Source organism: Neofelis nebulosa, chromosome 1, assembly GCF_028018385.1.
Source record: "Neofelis nebulosa isolate mNeoNeb1 chromosome 1, mNeoNeb1.pri, whole genome shotgun sequence".
Lineage (NCBI taxonomy): Eukaryota > Metazoa > Chordata > Mammalia > Carnivora > Felidae > Neofelis > Neofelis nebulosa.
Genome location: NC_080782.1, coordinates 234,006,224 through 234,021,651, shown reverse-complemented (window position 1 = coordinate 234,021,651; position 15,428 = coordinate 234,006,224). Strand labels below are relative to the sequence as shown.

Here is a 15,428-nt window from a genome sequence, read left to right as displayed (position 1 = left end):
GCTTTAAAGGATGAGAGGGGACCAGGGGATTCCCAGAAGGGAGAGCTAAGCCGAGGCTGGAGGTATAAGATTGAGTTCCACCAAGAGGCAGGACTGGGGAAAAGAAGATCCTGGACAGGAGCAGATAACACATCCAGAGGCAAGAGAGGAAACAAGGCATTGAAGAAGTGGAAAGGATTGCCGAAGGCTGTGAATTGTAGTCCGTGTGAATATAGTTGTCAGAGTTGCAGATGGCTTCCTCTGAAGTCTGGCAGCAGCTTCTGGGCCACCAGGTTCTGAAAATTCACATCCATGGTATGATGGTACATATCTTACATTCTACCACTTTCTGGGGCGTGGTGCTGCCCACTGAGACATTCTGACTTAGGAAGAAATACCTATCTCTTCACATCTTTTTATTTCCCAGCCTGGCGTGAGCCACGATGGGCCAAAATGTGGGAGTGACTGGGTCCACTGGGAAATTGGGAATGCCTCCCAGTGAAAAGCAACATAAAAAAAAAATGCAGGCTACACAGCGGTTTGATTATAGAAAACTCTATCTGGGAAGAGAGAGGAAGGAAGGCCTACTTTTCAAGAGTGTTCAAGAACCCGAATTTGCATTTGTTTACGAGGACAAAAAGTTGGCTGGTGAGTTAAAGGACTGGTAATTATACTGTACCTCCGTCAACATGTTCTCAGGGGGCTGCTAAATAAAAATAAAGATCTTTGCCCCAAGATCATATGTATCCTGGACCTGCCTGATAGAGGTTAATAAAATTAGTGAGCAAGATAAATGTGCAGAGAGACTGGAGCACGCTTCTTTGATTTTGTAGAAGAGAGCCACGAAAGTAAAACTCTGGGGCCCATTCCATCTTAATCACGACAGACACTGAGCCGGCCTCCTGCTTCGCTGAGTCAGCCTGATCTCTCGGAACGGACCAAGGCACAAGTAAGCACATTTGACCGAAACTTTGTGATAAATGACTTTAAAAAAAATTGGAATCCTGTGTTATTAGTGGTTCGCCATAATTAAGCCTACTTCTGAAGGCTTCTCTTACGAAGAAATAGCAATGACCCTTTGATTTAGCTGTTAAAATCATGGATTGCATAGAACAATGAACCGGTGTGCATATTAAATTTAGGAACGTTGATTTCAAGTTCCGTGACTCATACCATTTCTACATGGCAGAATTATTTTCCAGAAACCCAAGTTTCCTTCTATTCTCTCTCTCTTTCTTTTTTTTTTTTTTTAGTGTTTATTTATTTTGAGCATGAGAGAGAGAGAGAGAGAGAGAGAGAGAGAGCAAATGGGGGAGGGGCAGAAAGAGAGGGAGAGAGAATCCCACGCAGGCCTGAGCTGTCAGTGCAGAGCCTTACTCCGGGGCCCGACTCAAGGCCCGACCCGGGGCCAGCGCAGGCCTTGAACCCACAAACCTTGAGATCATGACCTGAGCCGAAACCAAGAGTTGGATGCTTAACCAACTGAGCCACCCAGGCGCCCCATCGGGGTCGTATGGCCGTGGACCTATTCTCTCTTTTGTCTTACTCGTTTATGCCCGTGACGTCAATGACCAGCTAGACAATGATGAATTCCAAACGTCTTCTGGTTCACATCTCTCATCCACAGATCTCCAAATGGCTGCTCAGCATCACCATTCACATGCTTCACGGCCACCTCATCCAGCAAGTCTGGTCCACTTCTAGCCAAGGACACCACGTCCATCACATTATGCAAGTCAAAAGTCTAGAAGTTCTTATTGACGCCCACCCTCCTACCCAGAAATCCAATCATTCCCAATGCCTGCCTCTCCTACCTCCTATTTAACTCTTGCATCGGTCCCTTTTTTTCCAGCTGCCCTCCACCCACTTTCCTAGTCTGATGCCAGCTACTCATGGCCCAGCTGGCTTCCTGACTGGTCTCCGTGTCTACCTCTGCTTTTGCACCTCCTTCATTGTGTTCCCAGGTTGCTACCTGAACATTTCTCCTGGGTGAACGTCTGATTGCGTCGCTCTTTCTTCGAAACTTTCGATAGGTCCCAGTTGCACTCCCCAGTGCAAAGACAGCGTTCTAAAGACAGCTGTCTAAAGACAGCGTTCTCGAAAGGGGCTCCCAAGGCTCCATCACACCAGGTCCTACCTGCACCTGTCCTGGAAGCTCCTGTTCAGACCACACCTGTCTTCTTTGCACATCGCATCACAGGGCCGTGTCTTCCGCCCGTTCTTTGCACATGCCGCCCCTGTGGCCTTCCTGATCCTGCCCATCCCTCGTGTCTGAGCTCAGGCACACCCCTTTCTCACTCACACCCTCTGTGACCTCCAGCCCGGGCCAGGTGTCTTGTCACGTGTCTCAGAGAGCCGTTCGTCTGTGCTAACACTCGGCGCGGCCTCTGGATGGATATACGTCGATCTGTCATTACTTGAGTCTCCCTTGCTAGCCCGGGCCTTCATGAGACTAGGAACTATGTCTGTTTTTAACCAGTGTATGCTCAGCCGCTTGCAAGGTGCCGGGCACGACGTGCCTGCTCTATACATGCCCGTTGAGTGAATAGAGCCACCAAGTTGCCTCCAGAAAGGGCCTTTGATGTCTGTGCCAACTCATCAGAATAATGGCAGCTCTGGAAAAAAAGTACATATTTGATGTCACAGAGAAGAATCCTAACAGAAAAGAATGCTCTGAACCTTCTAAGGCACATATACGAGGGAAACGGAGTCTAGCTTCTCAGCTTAATGATGAGTTTGATGCTTTTTTCCCCGTAGGATTGTGACGAATGTAACATGACCGTAGATATAATTAGCCCTGGTGTTCGTGCCTTACCTTTGGCACTTACCAGTTGTTGTGGAGGCAAATCTTGAGTCCTAATGTATCATTAAAGTAGATGTTAAAATTGCCATGACATCATAGCAATAATGATGGGAGTATTTATGACTGAGCTTTCTGACGTGTGCACTTGCAACGTCTCCTCTGTTAAGCGTTACTCTAACTCCGGGATAATTGTTGGGCTGGTTATCTGTTAAAACAATGCGGAGACACATTTCAGGCAGGAACTGGAAGCCATTGCACGATCGCCTGCTCTAAGCGGAAAATAATGAATACATTGAGATTTGCTCCCAGCGGTTCAGAACTAATCCTGAACGAATAATAAACTAGGTCATACAGTTAGGTCTACAGAGACTAAGTACATCCTCTGAGCCATTAAGACCCTCTGAAAGCAGTAGTGCTGCAGAATGGGAGAAGCTAGTTAATTTCCACGTAGACGGATGACCTCAGGGAACCTCAGTCAGATTTTAGAAATGTCACAAAGACATCGAACGCTGGTGTCTTGGATTAAGCAAGGGTCAAGAGTACGGTGGGAAGAGGAGGAACTCCGTGTGTGTGTGTGTGTGTGTGTGTGTGTGTGCGCGTGGTACATATGTGCATGTTGGCCAAGAAAAAATTTGCGGGTATATTTTGGGCGCATAACTCCCGTTGATAGTCACAGGAATTGAACACCCAGACAAAGAGAGAAATGCAAACTCATCCCCAGTGCAGAGTGTGTATGAGCTACATAAAAGAAGATAGAACCGGGGACTTGCCAGGTGAGTCCAAGAGGAGGAACATATCTTGAAACATTAATAGGCATCGCCTCCTACAAGATGGAGAGACGGAGACATGGAACATGGCACACAAGACCCATCCGTTCAACAATCTTAATGCCGATGGATGTGGTAGTATTCTCCCAGCAGTGTGTGTGGCCCGAGAGATACGCTGTTCCTGCTTTTTGCGCTTGGAACACCTTGCACACCGATGGACATTTTTCTGGAACTGGAGACACAAACTGACATAGCTAAGTAAGAAAAGTGAGGGCCTTAATCTGGCTTTGCTCCAGTTTGCTCACAGCTTCATCTTCCTAATATTTCAAATAAAAAGAAAATCTCTCATTTTCATTCATCAGGCTGGGCCTCTGCCGTAAAAGCAAAATCTAATTCATTTTAGCCAAATTTTGACCATTTTGACTCATTTAGGGGGTCAAGGAAGTAGAATGTGTTGGATTGATTTCTTTCCCCCTGGGACTTCTCCAGGGGGCCCGTTGTACAGGGATTCGCAGGTAGAAGTCATATCTATTTTCTTGGTTATTAGACGCCTTCCCTTTCATCCTGAAAGGGAATGTCTTTGAAATAAATCTAAGGGAGTAGTTCCTAAACCCAGCTGATGAATAGAATCACCTGGGGGACTTTAAAAACATACAGATTCCTGGATCCCATCCCAGAGCTGCTGAGGTGGAGACTGTGGGCAGGGCAGGGAAAGATTGTCCCCAGGAGATTGTCGTGCAATCAGCCTGGGCCAGCAATTGGCGGAGGCCTCCGGCTTCTCCCCCAGCAGAGTGACCTGAAGGAAATAACCCTAGGGTCACGTCCTGGCCTTTTAGAGGAAGAGAAATTAGCCTCTGAGGCAGCAGGTGGCTATTATCTCCAAGTCTTTAGAGCATTTAGAGCATCTCTAAGTCTTTAGAGCATTTTCCGGCTGTTTAATTGGGAGCGATTCTGGTCCAGTGTATAACTGGATGTTCAAGGCTTCAGCTTTCCTTGGGTGGCTCCCAGGTAGCTGCCGCCTAATAGGCTCGTTCCACTCCAGCCCCTGCGCTCTGCTTCCCAAATCCAGAGCGTTCTTCAAGGCCCCGCCAAAGATCCACCTCCTCCATGAAAACAGCAATGACTGCGTTAGCATCGTCTCCCTCTGAGAATACCCTGGGCTAGTCAGAGGCATATAATTTAACGCTTAATTGTTTTCTAATTGCTTCTGATCTGTTCTGTTCCCTCACCCTATTATAAGCAGCTCAAGGGTGGAGACCACGGTTCTCAGTGACTTTAACAAGGCCGGTTGCCTGCTTGGCTCACCACCCTGGCCCCAGAGTCCCAAATTGGCATGAAGCTGGTTCTCCATGAATATTTGTGGAATTAATGGATTTGGTGGTGGAATGACTACCGGAACATTTAGTAAGGAAACCAAGGCCTGTTAACAAATTACCCCATAACGTGCTCTATTCTACTTCATTAAATCACCTTGTGATAGATACGCACCAAATGCCTCTGCTGTGCCTGGCACTGTCCTAGGTGCTGAGGATACAGCCATGAATGTCTTTTATCATGCAGGATGTGCTACCTTTTCAAACAGGGCAAATTAAAAGCTTACGAAAGTGGAAGTGCTCTTCCAAGTTCTGGAAGCTATGAGAAACAGGGCTGAGATCGGCTCAATAATAATCATAACCCAGAGAAACATAGGATGACCACCCAGTGCCTGTGATTAGATTTCGCAAAATTCTAGCCCAAAGTAGCCCGATGTACTAGAACAGAGCCACAGAGAAGACTGGTTTTCTTCCCTTCCGGAGCCTTCTTCACCACACTTTTGGAGTGATAGAGGCCTCTACAAACTAGCATTGTGGCTCATTTTCGGTTTGGTGTGTTTTCTGTTAAACGTTCAGCTCTGGGGCAGCATGCGCTGGACAAGGCCAAGTCGTGCCCACAGGCCATTGGCGTCCTCTGATGTCTTGTCCCTGTGTGGCAGAGTTCTAGAGCCGAGATGTCATGACCTCCCTCTGGGCAAGTTGATTTAAAACCAACCAAGACTGGATGATTTGGCCTAAACAAAGCATAGTATTGGTTTTGCAGAAATGAATTCCCTTTTTCTATAAATTGACTTTGGTTTTCAAAATGTGTGGAATCTGTGGGCCCTTCCTGCTCCACATTTCACCTTTCTGTTACCTTTCCGTGCACACATAAAGTCAGCAGCAGGCATGTCAGGGACCCAATGCCATGCTTTTCTCAGCACATGGCTTCAGCCACTCGGGCTTGTGGTAATTACAGGACGAACTGATTGCAGGAGAAGCAGCCCACAGAGATTTCTACTGCCAAGTAATTAGGGCCAGAGAGGTTCCACAGGCCATTAGTGTCACTTTTGGGAACAGGATTTTACAAACATTGTGGCAGGCACTTGATCCAAAGTCCCATGTCTTTTCAAGTAGGAATGAATATCAAAAAGAGAGAGAGAGAGAGAGAGAGAGATGAATGAAAGAACAAAGGGAGAGAAATTAATCCAAGCAGAGATCAGGAGGAAAGACAGAAGCAGAGAAAGCCTTAGGTTTGGGTGGTTGTCCATTTATCAAAGACGACAACCAATGTATGTATTCATGTAAAGAATCGCTTAGTTGTTTTGACCTCGTGGTTGTCCCTGAAGAAAGGGGTGATTGTCACACGGGAAGGCAAACTTTGCTAGGCAAATTGCTATCCAGATGACAGCACTTTGTTTCACATTGGCATCTCTTCTATTGGGAGTCGATTGTTCTAATGCAATCCCTGGAGTCCTAGGCAGGGGACTGCGTGTCACCGAGCCTCTGGTGTTTCACTAAGTCATCCTCAAGAGTTCAAGTCATTCTTCCCTGCAAAGGGTGTCTTGGTGAAGTTTGGGTCATTATTTTGAAGCATTAGTAAAATAGATTCAGTTTCAACAAATGGTCTATCCTCTGACATCCAGGGGGGGATAGGGCTGGGAGAGGCAGGGAAAGGACGTGTCCTCCACTATCACATTCCAAGTATTTTCAGATATATTGACATTCTGATTTCCTTTCACCAGAGATGCCACCACATTCTACCATGGCAAAAGTCAGGCCTGTCCCTGGGTGGAGCCCAGCGTGGATTTCTGGCCACGTGTACACCTGGAATTTCCTGATCTGATGTCACTAAATATTTTCAGTAAAGGCAACTATTATGTGACAAAATAAAAAAAAACCCTTCATTTTCATACCTTTGTAAAACTTGATGATAAAACAGATCAGAAAAAATGATGGCAGTCTGTGCTGACATTTTTGTTTTAGAAACTGGGTCACTCCAGGGGACCCCAGAAATCTTAGGCTACGTACTCTCACTTTGGTTATCTATCTACCTATCTATCCATAGCTAATGTATCAATTATCTATCACTTATCTGTCAACCATCTATCATCTACCTATCTTTTGACCTATCCATTTATTCTACTTATCATTTATTTATCACTCACCTATTTATCTTGTCTGTCGATCACATATATTATCTATCATCTGTCTATCTATCTATCATCTATCTTTGTGGCATTCATTTCTGCACAGCAAACTCTCCCCCAGGTTCTGGGAAACTCTGCATCATGTCCTCATATACATCTCAGAGTGCAGCATTGGTCTGTAATCCTTACGTTATTCCTCCAGACTGGGCTGGTTCCTCGGGGTTTAGGCCTCCTGAAAAATACTGAAAGCTGAGGCCCAGCCAATCAACACCTCAGTAGGGGTTGTGCTAAAATTGACTCTGTTTGATACGGTCAATGAAGCTTGTCTTGGGAACAACCTGTTAGTTCCCCAGCTTGAAAACGATTCTCCTTGTGAAGTTCCTGTGGACAGGCTGTTCTCTGGCACAGCTAACATTAGCCAGCCGATGACCTCCAGGGGCCAGAGGCCTGCTCTGTCAGACGAGGCTGGGCCCTGGGCTCACATGAAGTCACAGGTGGGGCCAGACCCTGTGAAAGCTAATGGATTCCTACTCTGTATACATCTCAGGCTTTTCCACAAAGCCCTCCACAAAGCCCACAAAGCCGCCAGAGGCAGAAGGTCACTCTTCTCTGGTGCTCCCCTTGGCGCTTTGTCTTTGGGTCTCAAATAATACTTGCATAGTGACCATCTATTTTCACGCCTGTCACCCGTGTCACCCAGCCCACCCAGACCCTGGGCTTCCCCAGGATGGAGGCTGTGTCGATTCATCCTTGTTTTTTCAAGACTAGAAGAACTCTCAGGTCTGCATGGCATCGCTTTTATTTCATGTTTGTTGCACAAACACATGAAGCATAAATGAGAGGGCGCGGGTGCTGGTGGCGTGGGACTCCTCTCTGACAGTTGTCGCATCTGATTTTCAATTTCCCTGTCTCACCAGTCTCCACCGAGCTCATACGGAGTCTTTCCCTAACCTTCAGATCTCTCCCAGTCCTCCTTAGTTCCCAGGGAAAATGTGACAGGGGCGGGCGAGAGGGCCAGCAACGTACCCTGCATCAGGTGGCAGAGACCACATGATGCTGGGGTGACAAGCCCCCCCCCCCCCGCCACCCCCCGACTCAGTGCTTAAAACAGCAAAGCGTTGTGGGTTTTTTATTTTTTTTTAAATTTTTTGAAATTTAATTTCTCACTCTAAATGTGTATCACTGATTGTCTGGACCTCTCCCTGGGACCCGTGTGAGGGAGAAGCTGCTCCGATCAATAAGACAGAGGTAAAAATATGGCAGCGAATCTCTCACTGGCTCGTGAAATCTTCTCACAGAAGTGTGAGGAGTGTTTACGTTTCATTGTTCAAACCAAATCACACAGCCACACAAAATTTCTGGGGCGGGAGGCGGCGCTAGGAAATGCAATTCTGTCTTGTGTCTAAGAGGAAAACCGAAAATATTTGGTAGAAGGTACTCGTGATTACCGCAGCTCGAACAAGTGTGCCTGTGTGTGTGTGCACACGTGTGTGTGTGTGCGCGCGTGTGTGTGTATGGGGGGAAGGATGGGACTCAACTGCCTTGCTTCCTGTTTTGCGGAATGTCACCTTACTATGCTGGGGCTCCTTTGCTCCAAGTTTTCTGACCCCTTAACACCTCCTGCCACAAAAGGAACCCCAAAATGAAGGCGACACCTAGGATTCTCCTTACCCTCTGTCCAAATACTCAGACCTTGAGAACCACCCTCTACGAGGGGCGCTATCCCGGACTTTCCTTTATCATTTATATGTATCAATGCCACCCCCAGATCTACTGTGGTGACAGAGGAGGGAACAGGAGGGAGGGCTGACAGCCTGGTGGGAACGCAGGTCGGCAGGGCTGAGGGCCCCCAAGAGCTGGGGCTTTAAGGCTCAGGCGGTCTCTACAAATGGTCTGTTGCCCTGTCCCGTCCTGTGAGCTGGAACCCACTCCTCTCCTGTTTGTTCCTGCCTCCCTGCGATTTCAGCCACTGCGTGAGAGTCTCCTGTGTCCTGACTCTTACCTTTTGTTCTCTTTCGGCTTACCTCTCCCTTTCTGACCCTGGGCTGATAGTCACCCCCATTCCAAAGACAGCTCTCAGAGGTGGCTTGGACTTTAGTTCCCCTGCCGTAGTCTTCCTCGACTCTATCCTTCACCACCAAACCCCTCCAAGTAAAATAGAATCTCAGTAAGACTGGTGCACCTGCTAAGAAGTCAACGCCTCAAGACAGGCCTTCCAGACCCCCATTCCAACCACTTTTAAGGCCTCTTGCTCAGGTAAGTGTTGTGGTCACATCTGTTCCTGGACTCAGTTACTTGACACTTTGGTTTGATGGCCTGGACAGAGCTGTGACCTGCCCCCAATCAACTTGGCCAGGACAGACCTGCGGTAGTTCAGGTCCCTGACGGTTGTGCCTTGTGGGAAAGCTCTGGAGAATTAAACATAATATGATCACTCTTTCCCAGTAAAGGTAGGATTGAGAGGGGAGAGGAGTGAATCTCTTAAAGCAAAGGTTCTCAAAGTGTGGCCCCTGGACCAGCAGTACCATTGCTGTCTGAGAACTGCTTGGAAATGCAAATTCTTGGGCCTACCCTAGACCTACTGAAAAAACTCTGGCGATCAGGAGGCAGAAATCAGTGCTTTACCAAGCTCTGTGGGGAATCCCGATGCACGCTGAAGTTGGAGAACCACTGGCTTCAACTGGGATTGGTCTTCAGCCTTCTGCATTTGAAGCGCTTGGGTGGCCTTTTAAAAACTCATATCCCTGTGGGGCACCTGGGTGGCTCAGCCAGTTAAGTGTCTGACTTCAGCTCAGGTCAAGATCTCACGGTTCGTGGGTTTGAGCCCTGCACTGACAGTGTGGAGCCTGCTTGGGATTCTCTCTCCCTCCCTCTCTCTCTGCCCCTTCCCCACCGGTGCCTTCTCTCTCTCTCTCCCAAAATAAATAAATAACTCACTCACTCATTCACTCACTCACTCACTCACTCACACCTTGAGACCAACCTCAGACCTACTGGATCAGAGTCTCTGAGATCCACCAAGAATCTCCATTTTAATAAATGCCCCTGGGGAGCCTATGGTCATTAAAGTTTGCAGAAACACTGATGGAAAGCCTAGGGAGTCAGGGCCTGGAAGGCTTGGGAAAATCGGACTTATTCCAACCACAGGAAACAAGACCAAAAAAACCAGACAAGTATTGGGCAGCCAAGTAGCATAAATGCGGTCAGTTTTTGACCATCTGGTTGGAGGATTTAGGGGCCCTTTAACTCCCGTACGTTTCTGTTTAACCTCAGTTATGATATCACAAGCTCCCAATGGCTTTCTGGCTGAACATTGGTATCTCTTGAAACATTTGCCTTAGTTCTTTCTGAGAGCTGGCCTTAAGGAGAGGTCCCAGGGCCCCCGGCCCAATTCCTCAACCTGCCACCATGCAGGTGGAGGCCCCTTGGGGGACCTGTTCCGTGGGCACCGCTGTCACCTTACTCTGACCACAGGGTGGGCAGAGGACATCGCTCTCCTGGGTGTAGAGCAGTTCCCTCCCTTAATGCCTCTTTGTAGAGCAGAGACCAGGCTGAAATTACAAACAGGGCTCTACCGAAGGTTCTGGGGCAAATGGAAGGGAAGCATAACACAGAAAATGTCCCCCTGTCCCGTAGACCCAGACCCACCACGGCATATCTCACAGGACAGGCCTCCTGCATTCTTCCAGACTTGCATAAATGTTCCCCAGATCTCTGTGCCTCAGAAAGAGGACCAACATGGACCTTGGGCTTGGAAGTGAGCTGGACGTTTCCTTTCCTGTCCAGGGTTGGTTGCCTCTGGGCACGGCTGGCTGGAGGGGCATTAGTTCCTTTCAAGGAAAGGTCCACTTTCACCCTCTGTCCCTTTTAGGTGTTCTGAGAAGCGGAGGCCAGGACAGGATGACACGTGAGAGACAGGTTGGGGGGAAATGGGTGGAAAGCACAAAGGGGGAAAGAGTCAAAGCAGGCAGAGCCTGCGGACAGGGAGGCAGGGCTGACATCCGCGGAGGGACAGGGAAGGAAGATTGGCTGGGCAGGGTCTCCAAACGCTGTACAGTTTGAAGAGGGTCTTTCCAAGCTTCTGGGGAGACCTCAAGCAAAGGACGTCTGTTGGAAAAGTCCGAGACGAGCAGCAATGTCCCGGCCCTAGAACCCACGAGGCTTAGTCATTGGCTGGAAGCCTCCAGGGGAAGTGAAGTCTCTGGAGGGGCCAGAGGTGCGGCAGCTGGAGACCCTTGGTCAGCTACGCCCGCCGCAGCAGTCGCTCTTGGAGGCAGAGCTGAAAGGCACTGTCCGTGGCTGCCACGGCACGCCCTCGTTGTGCCAGGCTGAATTCCTTCTCCAGGCACGTGTGGGGAATATGGTTCTTGTGGGCCTTTCTTCCCAAGGAGAAACTTAGGAGGAGGCTAGAGGGAAGAACTCCGTCTTCTATCAGTGCAAGCAACACTACAACTATCAACGTCTTTTTTTCTTTGCTTCGCTTTTTAAATTCCCTCCTCCCAGGGCGCCTGGGTGGCTCAGTCGGATAAGTGTTTGACGTCGCCCAGATCATGATCTCACGGTTTGTGAGTTCGAGCCCCCCAAATCCTGGAGCCTGCTCCGGATTCTGTGTCTCCCTCTCTCTCTCTCTCTCTCTCTCTCTGCCCCTTCCCGGCTTGCGCTCTGTCTGTCTGTCTCTCTCTCAAAAAATGAATGGACGTGAAAAAAACTAAAAAATAATAATAATAAATTCCCCTCTCCCTAAGCTATCAGCTCAACAGGTCACCCCCTCATCCCTGAGGCTCTGGGTTCTTGGTGACCCCATCCTTGTTGGGGCCAGGACAGATGCTACATGTGTTCATTCACAGTTGCAATTGGGCGAGGACATGCCAAGAGACATGCCAAGACCCATCTGGGCTCCCCACATATTCCAGCCCACCCTTGCTGAAGAAAGGCAGTCCCGCCTCCTCCTGCCGACCAGCCAGTCAATCACCCCTGCCAAGATGGCGGTTCTTCTTCCTATTGGCCACTGGACACAAGGTGTCCAAAGTGCCCTGGCTGCAGCCATAACTGGTACTTCAAAGGGACCCTTGTGGTGTCCCCTGGGAAGAGTGTATCCCCTTTGGGGGCCAGGGTCTCTAACCCTGCAGAGCCCAGAGTTGTGGGGACAGAAAGCACAAAGTCTCTTCTGTGGCCTGAATGTGTCCCCTAAAAATCCATGTGCTGAGATCTGCTAGGGAAAGCCACACTCCTGTGCCTCTCAGCCCTCCCCCACAGTGATACTTCACCTCTGACACCAGACACGTGGGTCTCCCACACGTTAAGCAACCCTGCACCACCCGCTGGGTGTCCTCCAATTTAACTCAATTCAGACGCTCTCCCCCTGGAGCAGGCTTCAGATCCCACAGGTTGTGGGCTCAGTCCCACAAGACTGCCCCCTGCCTTCAGACGCCAATCCAAGTCGTTACCTGTCCTTCTGACCGGTGAACTGAAAGACTCCCTTCTTGGGTGTGATTAATTTGCTAGAGCAGCTCACAGAACTCAGAAAAAACTACAATTTTTTTACTAGATTACCAGCCTGTTACAAAGGATATTAAAGAATACAAATGCACCATGGACGGGCCAAGGCCAGGCTGCCCCCAAATGTGTCGCTTTGGCATATTGACTATTTTTCTTTATATTTTTTTTAATGTTTATTTATTTTTGAGAGAGAGAGAGACAGAGACAGAGTGTGAGCAGGGGAGGGGCAGAGAGAGGGGGAGACACAGAGTCTGAACCAGGCTCCAGGTTCCGAGCTGTCAGCACAGAGCCAGATGCGGGGCTCGAACTCACCGCAAGGTCATGACCTGAGCCAAAGTCGGACGCCCAGCTGACTGAGCCACTCAGGCGCCCTGGCATATTGACAACTTTAAATAAAAGTTACTTAAGAGCCAGCCTGTGCAAAAAGGACACTCTCCCTCCTCTGTCTCCCTGGAAGCAGGAAATAAATCTCCTTTGTGAAAGGTACCTTCTCTGCACCAGGAGGTAAGAGACATCCTTATCACTAGAGGTGAGAAATTCAGAGCAGAGGAGGCTATATAAACACTTCTTGTTACTTTTACTAATTTACTCCCCCAGTCCAAATCCTGTTTAGAAGTCCTTACTAAATGAAGTTCCCCAAGTTAAATTTTCTCTGTCCTGTCAACTCCTCACAGATTTACTGTCTTGTCTAAAAGGGAGAAAAATTGCCTACTTTGGTCATTTCTTTGAGTCTCAATTTCATTCTATTGGGGCTCCTTGCACACATAATAAAACTGTTTTGTTTTTTTTTTTCTCCAGTTACTCTGTCTCATGTCAATTTAATTCTTAGTCCTGCTGGAAGACCTGGAAGGCGGAGGAAGAATTTTTTCTTCCTTTCAACACCCAGGTGAAGGGATACACAGGGCAAGGTCCAGAAGGGTCCAAAGCTCAGGAGCTTGTGAGTTTGGGATGTACCACCCTCCTGACATGTAGATGCATTCTTGTTTACCAGCCCAGAAACTTTCTGAGCTCCATTCTTTTGGGTTTTTTCCTAGAAGGTTCATTGCATTGATGTAATTGATTAAATCATTGGCTATTGGTTATTGATCTCAATTTTTAACCCTCTAATTGTATAGTTGGGTTCCCTGGCACCTTTCCCAAAGTCACCGCATTAACATAAACTCAGGTGTGGAGGAAAGGGGCTTGTTATGAATATCAAAGACACCCATTTCAGCTTTATCTCTTTGGACTATTGTCCTTTTTTTTTTCTTTTTTAGTCGGGGTGGGGGGCAGGTGCATGCACGCAAGCAAGAAAGGGGCAGAGGGAGAAGGAGAGAGAGAATCTCAAGCAGGCTCCACCCTCAGTGTAGAGTCTGACTCAAGGCTCGATCCCATGAACCGTGAGATCATGACCTGAGCCCAAATCGAGTTGGATGCTTAACCAACTGAGCCACCCAGGCATAGGAGCTGGGAACAAAGATGTCCCTATAGCTCTTATCACTCAGGACATTACAAAGTGCCAGGAACCATGGAAGAAGACCACATATAATAAATTTCAACATCAAATCCTAATGCCCATCATAGGTATTCGGAGGTGAGGTCTTTGGGGGGCGGTGAGTAGGTCATGAGGGTGGAGACTCATAACTGAGATTAATGCCCCAATAAAAAAGGCTCTAGAGAAATCCTGGGCCCTTCTGCCACATAGGAACATAACAAGAACTCTGTGATGCAGAAGAGGGCCCTCACCTGAGCATGCTGGCACCCTGACCATGGACTTGCAGCCTCCAGAGCCAGGAGAAAGAAGTCTCTGTTGTTCATAAGCCACCCAGTCTCTGGTATTTAGTTACTGCCCTGAAAGGACTAAGGCAGTCCCCAAGTGGGTCATTGGGAGTCATGGGAAGTGGGTTTTCTATTTGCTATAACTAATTACCTTAAACTTAGTGGCCACACTAAGCAACACAAATTCATTATCTTATAGTTCTGTCGATCGGCAGCTACCATAGGTCTCACTGGGCTGAAATCTAAATGCTGACCGGGCCACAAATCTCTCTGGAGGTCCTAGGGGAGAATCTGTTTTCTTAACTTCTTCACCTTCTAGAGGCTACTCACGTCCCTTGGCTCGTGGCCTCTTCCTCTGCCTTTAAAGCAAGTGACATTGATCTCTCAGACCATTCTTTCACAGTCACACGGCCCTCTGACCTTAGCTAGGAATGATCATTCAACAGTAAGGACCCACATGACCATGGCATTACTGGATAATCCTGGACAATCTCCCCATCTCAAGGTCCTTGACTTAATCCCATCTGCAAAGTCCCTTTTGCTATCTCAAGTAACCCATTCACAGGTCTGGAGACTGGGCCATGGACATCTTTGGGGGGCCTTTTCTCTGCCTGCTATAGTGGGGTGGGTGCAAGGCCTGTGCAGCATCTTTCCACTCAGGAGAAGTGCCAGTTCTGAACCACCTCTGTAGGTGCTGAGCATTCAGGGGGTCTGCAGAGCTGAAATCCTAGAGGACATCCCAAGTTTCAAGATCCCCGATTTTTTCCAACCATTGCCCCCCAATTAGCATAAAGAACCCACTTTGACTGAGCAGGCTGACCTCACTCTGTCCTCTCATCTGCTAGGGCTCCCGCTGACCACACCCAACCAAAGACCAGAGGGTAAGGCAGCCCCTCATGTGGTCAGACAGGTGAGTTTCCTAGGACAGGGAGCGGATACTGAGCAGCTGGGGCCGGGGGTGGGGACGGCAGCCACATATCCCCTGCTTGTGTAGGTCAGGTGCAGCCCAAGGTCACGCAAACAGCTGAATAAAGAAGATAAATAACAATTCATCTTTCATTGGTTGACTCAGCAAATATTTTTTGGAGTCAATGTAGTGCTAGGTGCTGGAGATAGAAAGATGAGCAAGTAGGTAACTTTGCTCCTTGTTGGGCGTTCTGAACAGTTAAAGCCACTGAAT

General features: G+C 48.4%; 1 long non-coding RNA gene across 1 annotated transcript; it reads left to right on the top strand.

Annotated features, from left to right (window-relative positions):
• Nucleotides 1-2,068: 2,068 nt before the first annotated feature.
• LOC131487530 (uncharacterized) lies at nucleotides 2,069-6,797 on the top strand. The gene is made up of 2 exons (XR_009249807.1): nucleotides 2,069-2,760; nucleotides 6,587-6,797. It is a non-coding gene; the product is annotated as an uncharacterized LOC131487530 (long non-coding RNA).
• Nucleotides 6,798-15,428: the final 8,631 nt, after the last annotated feature.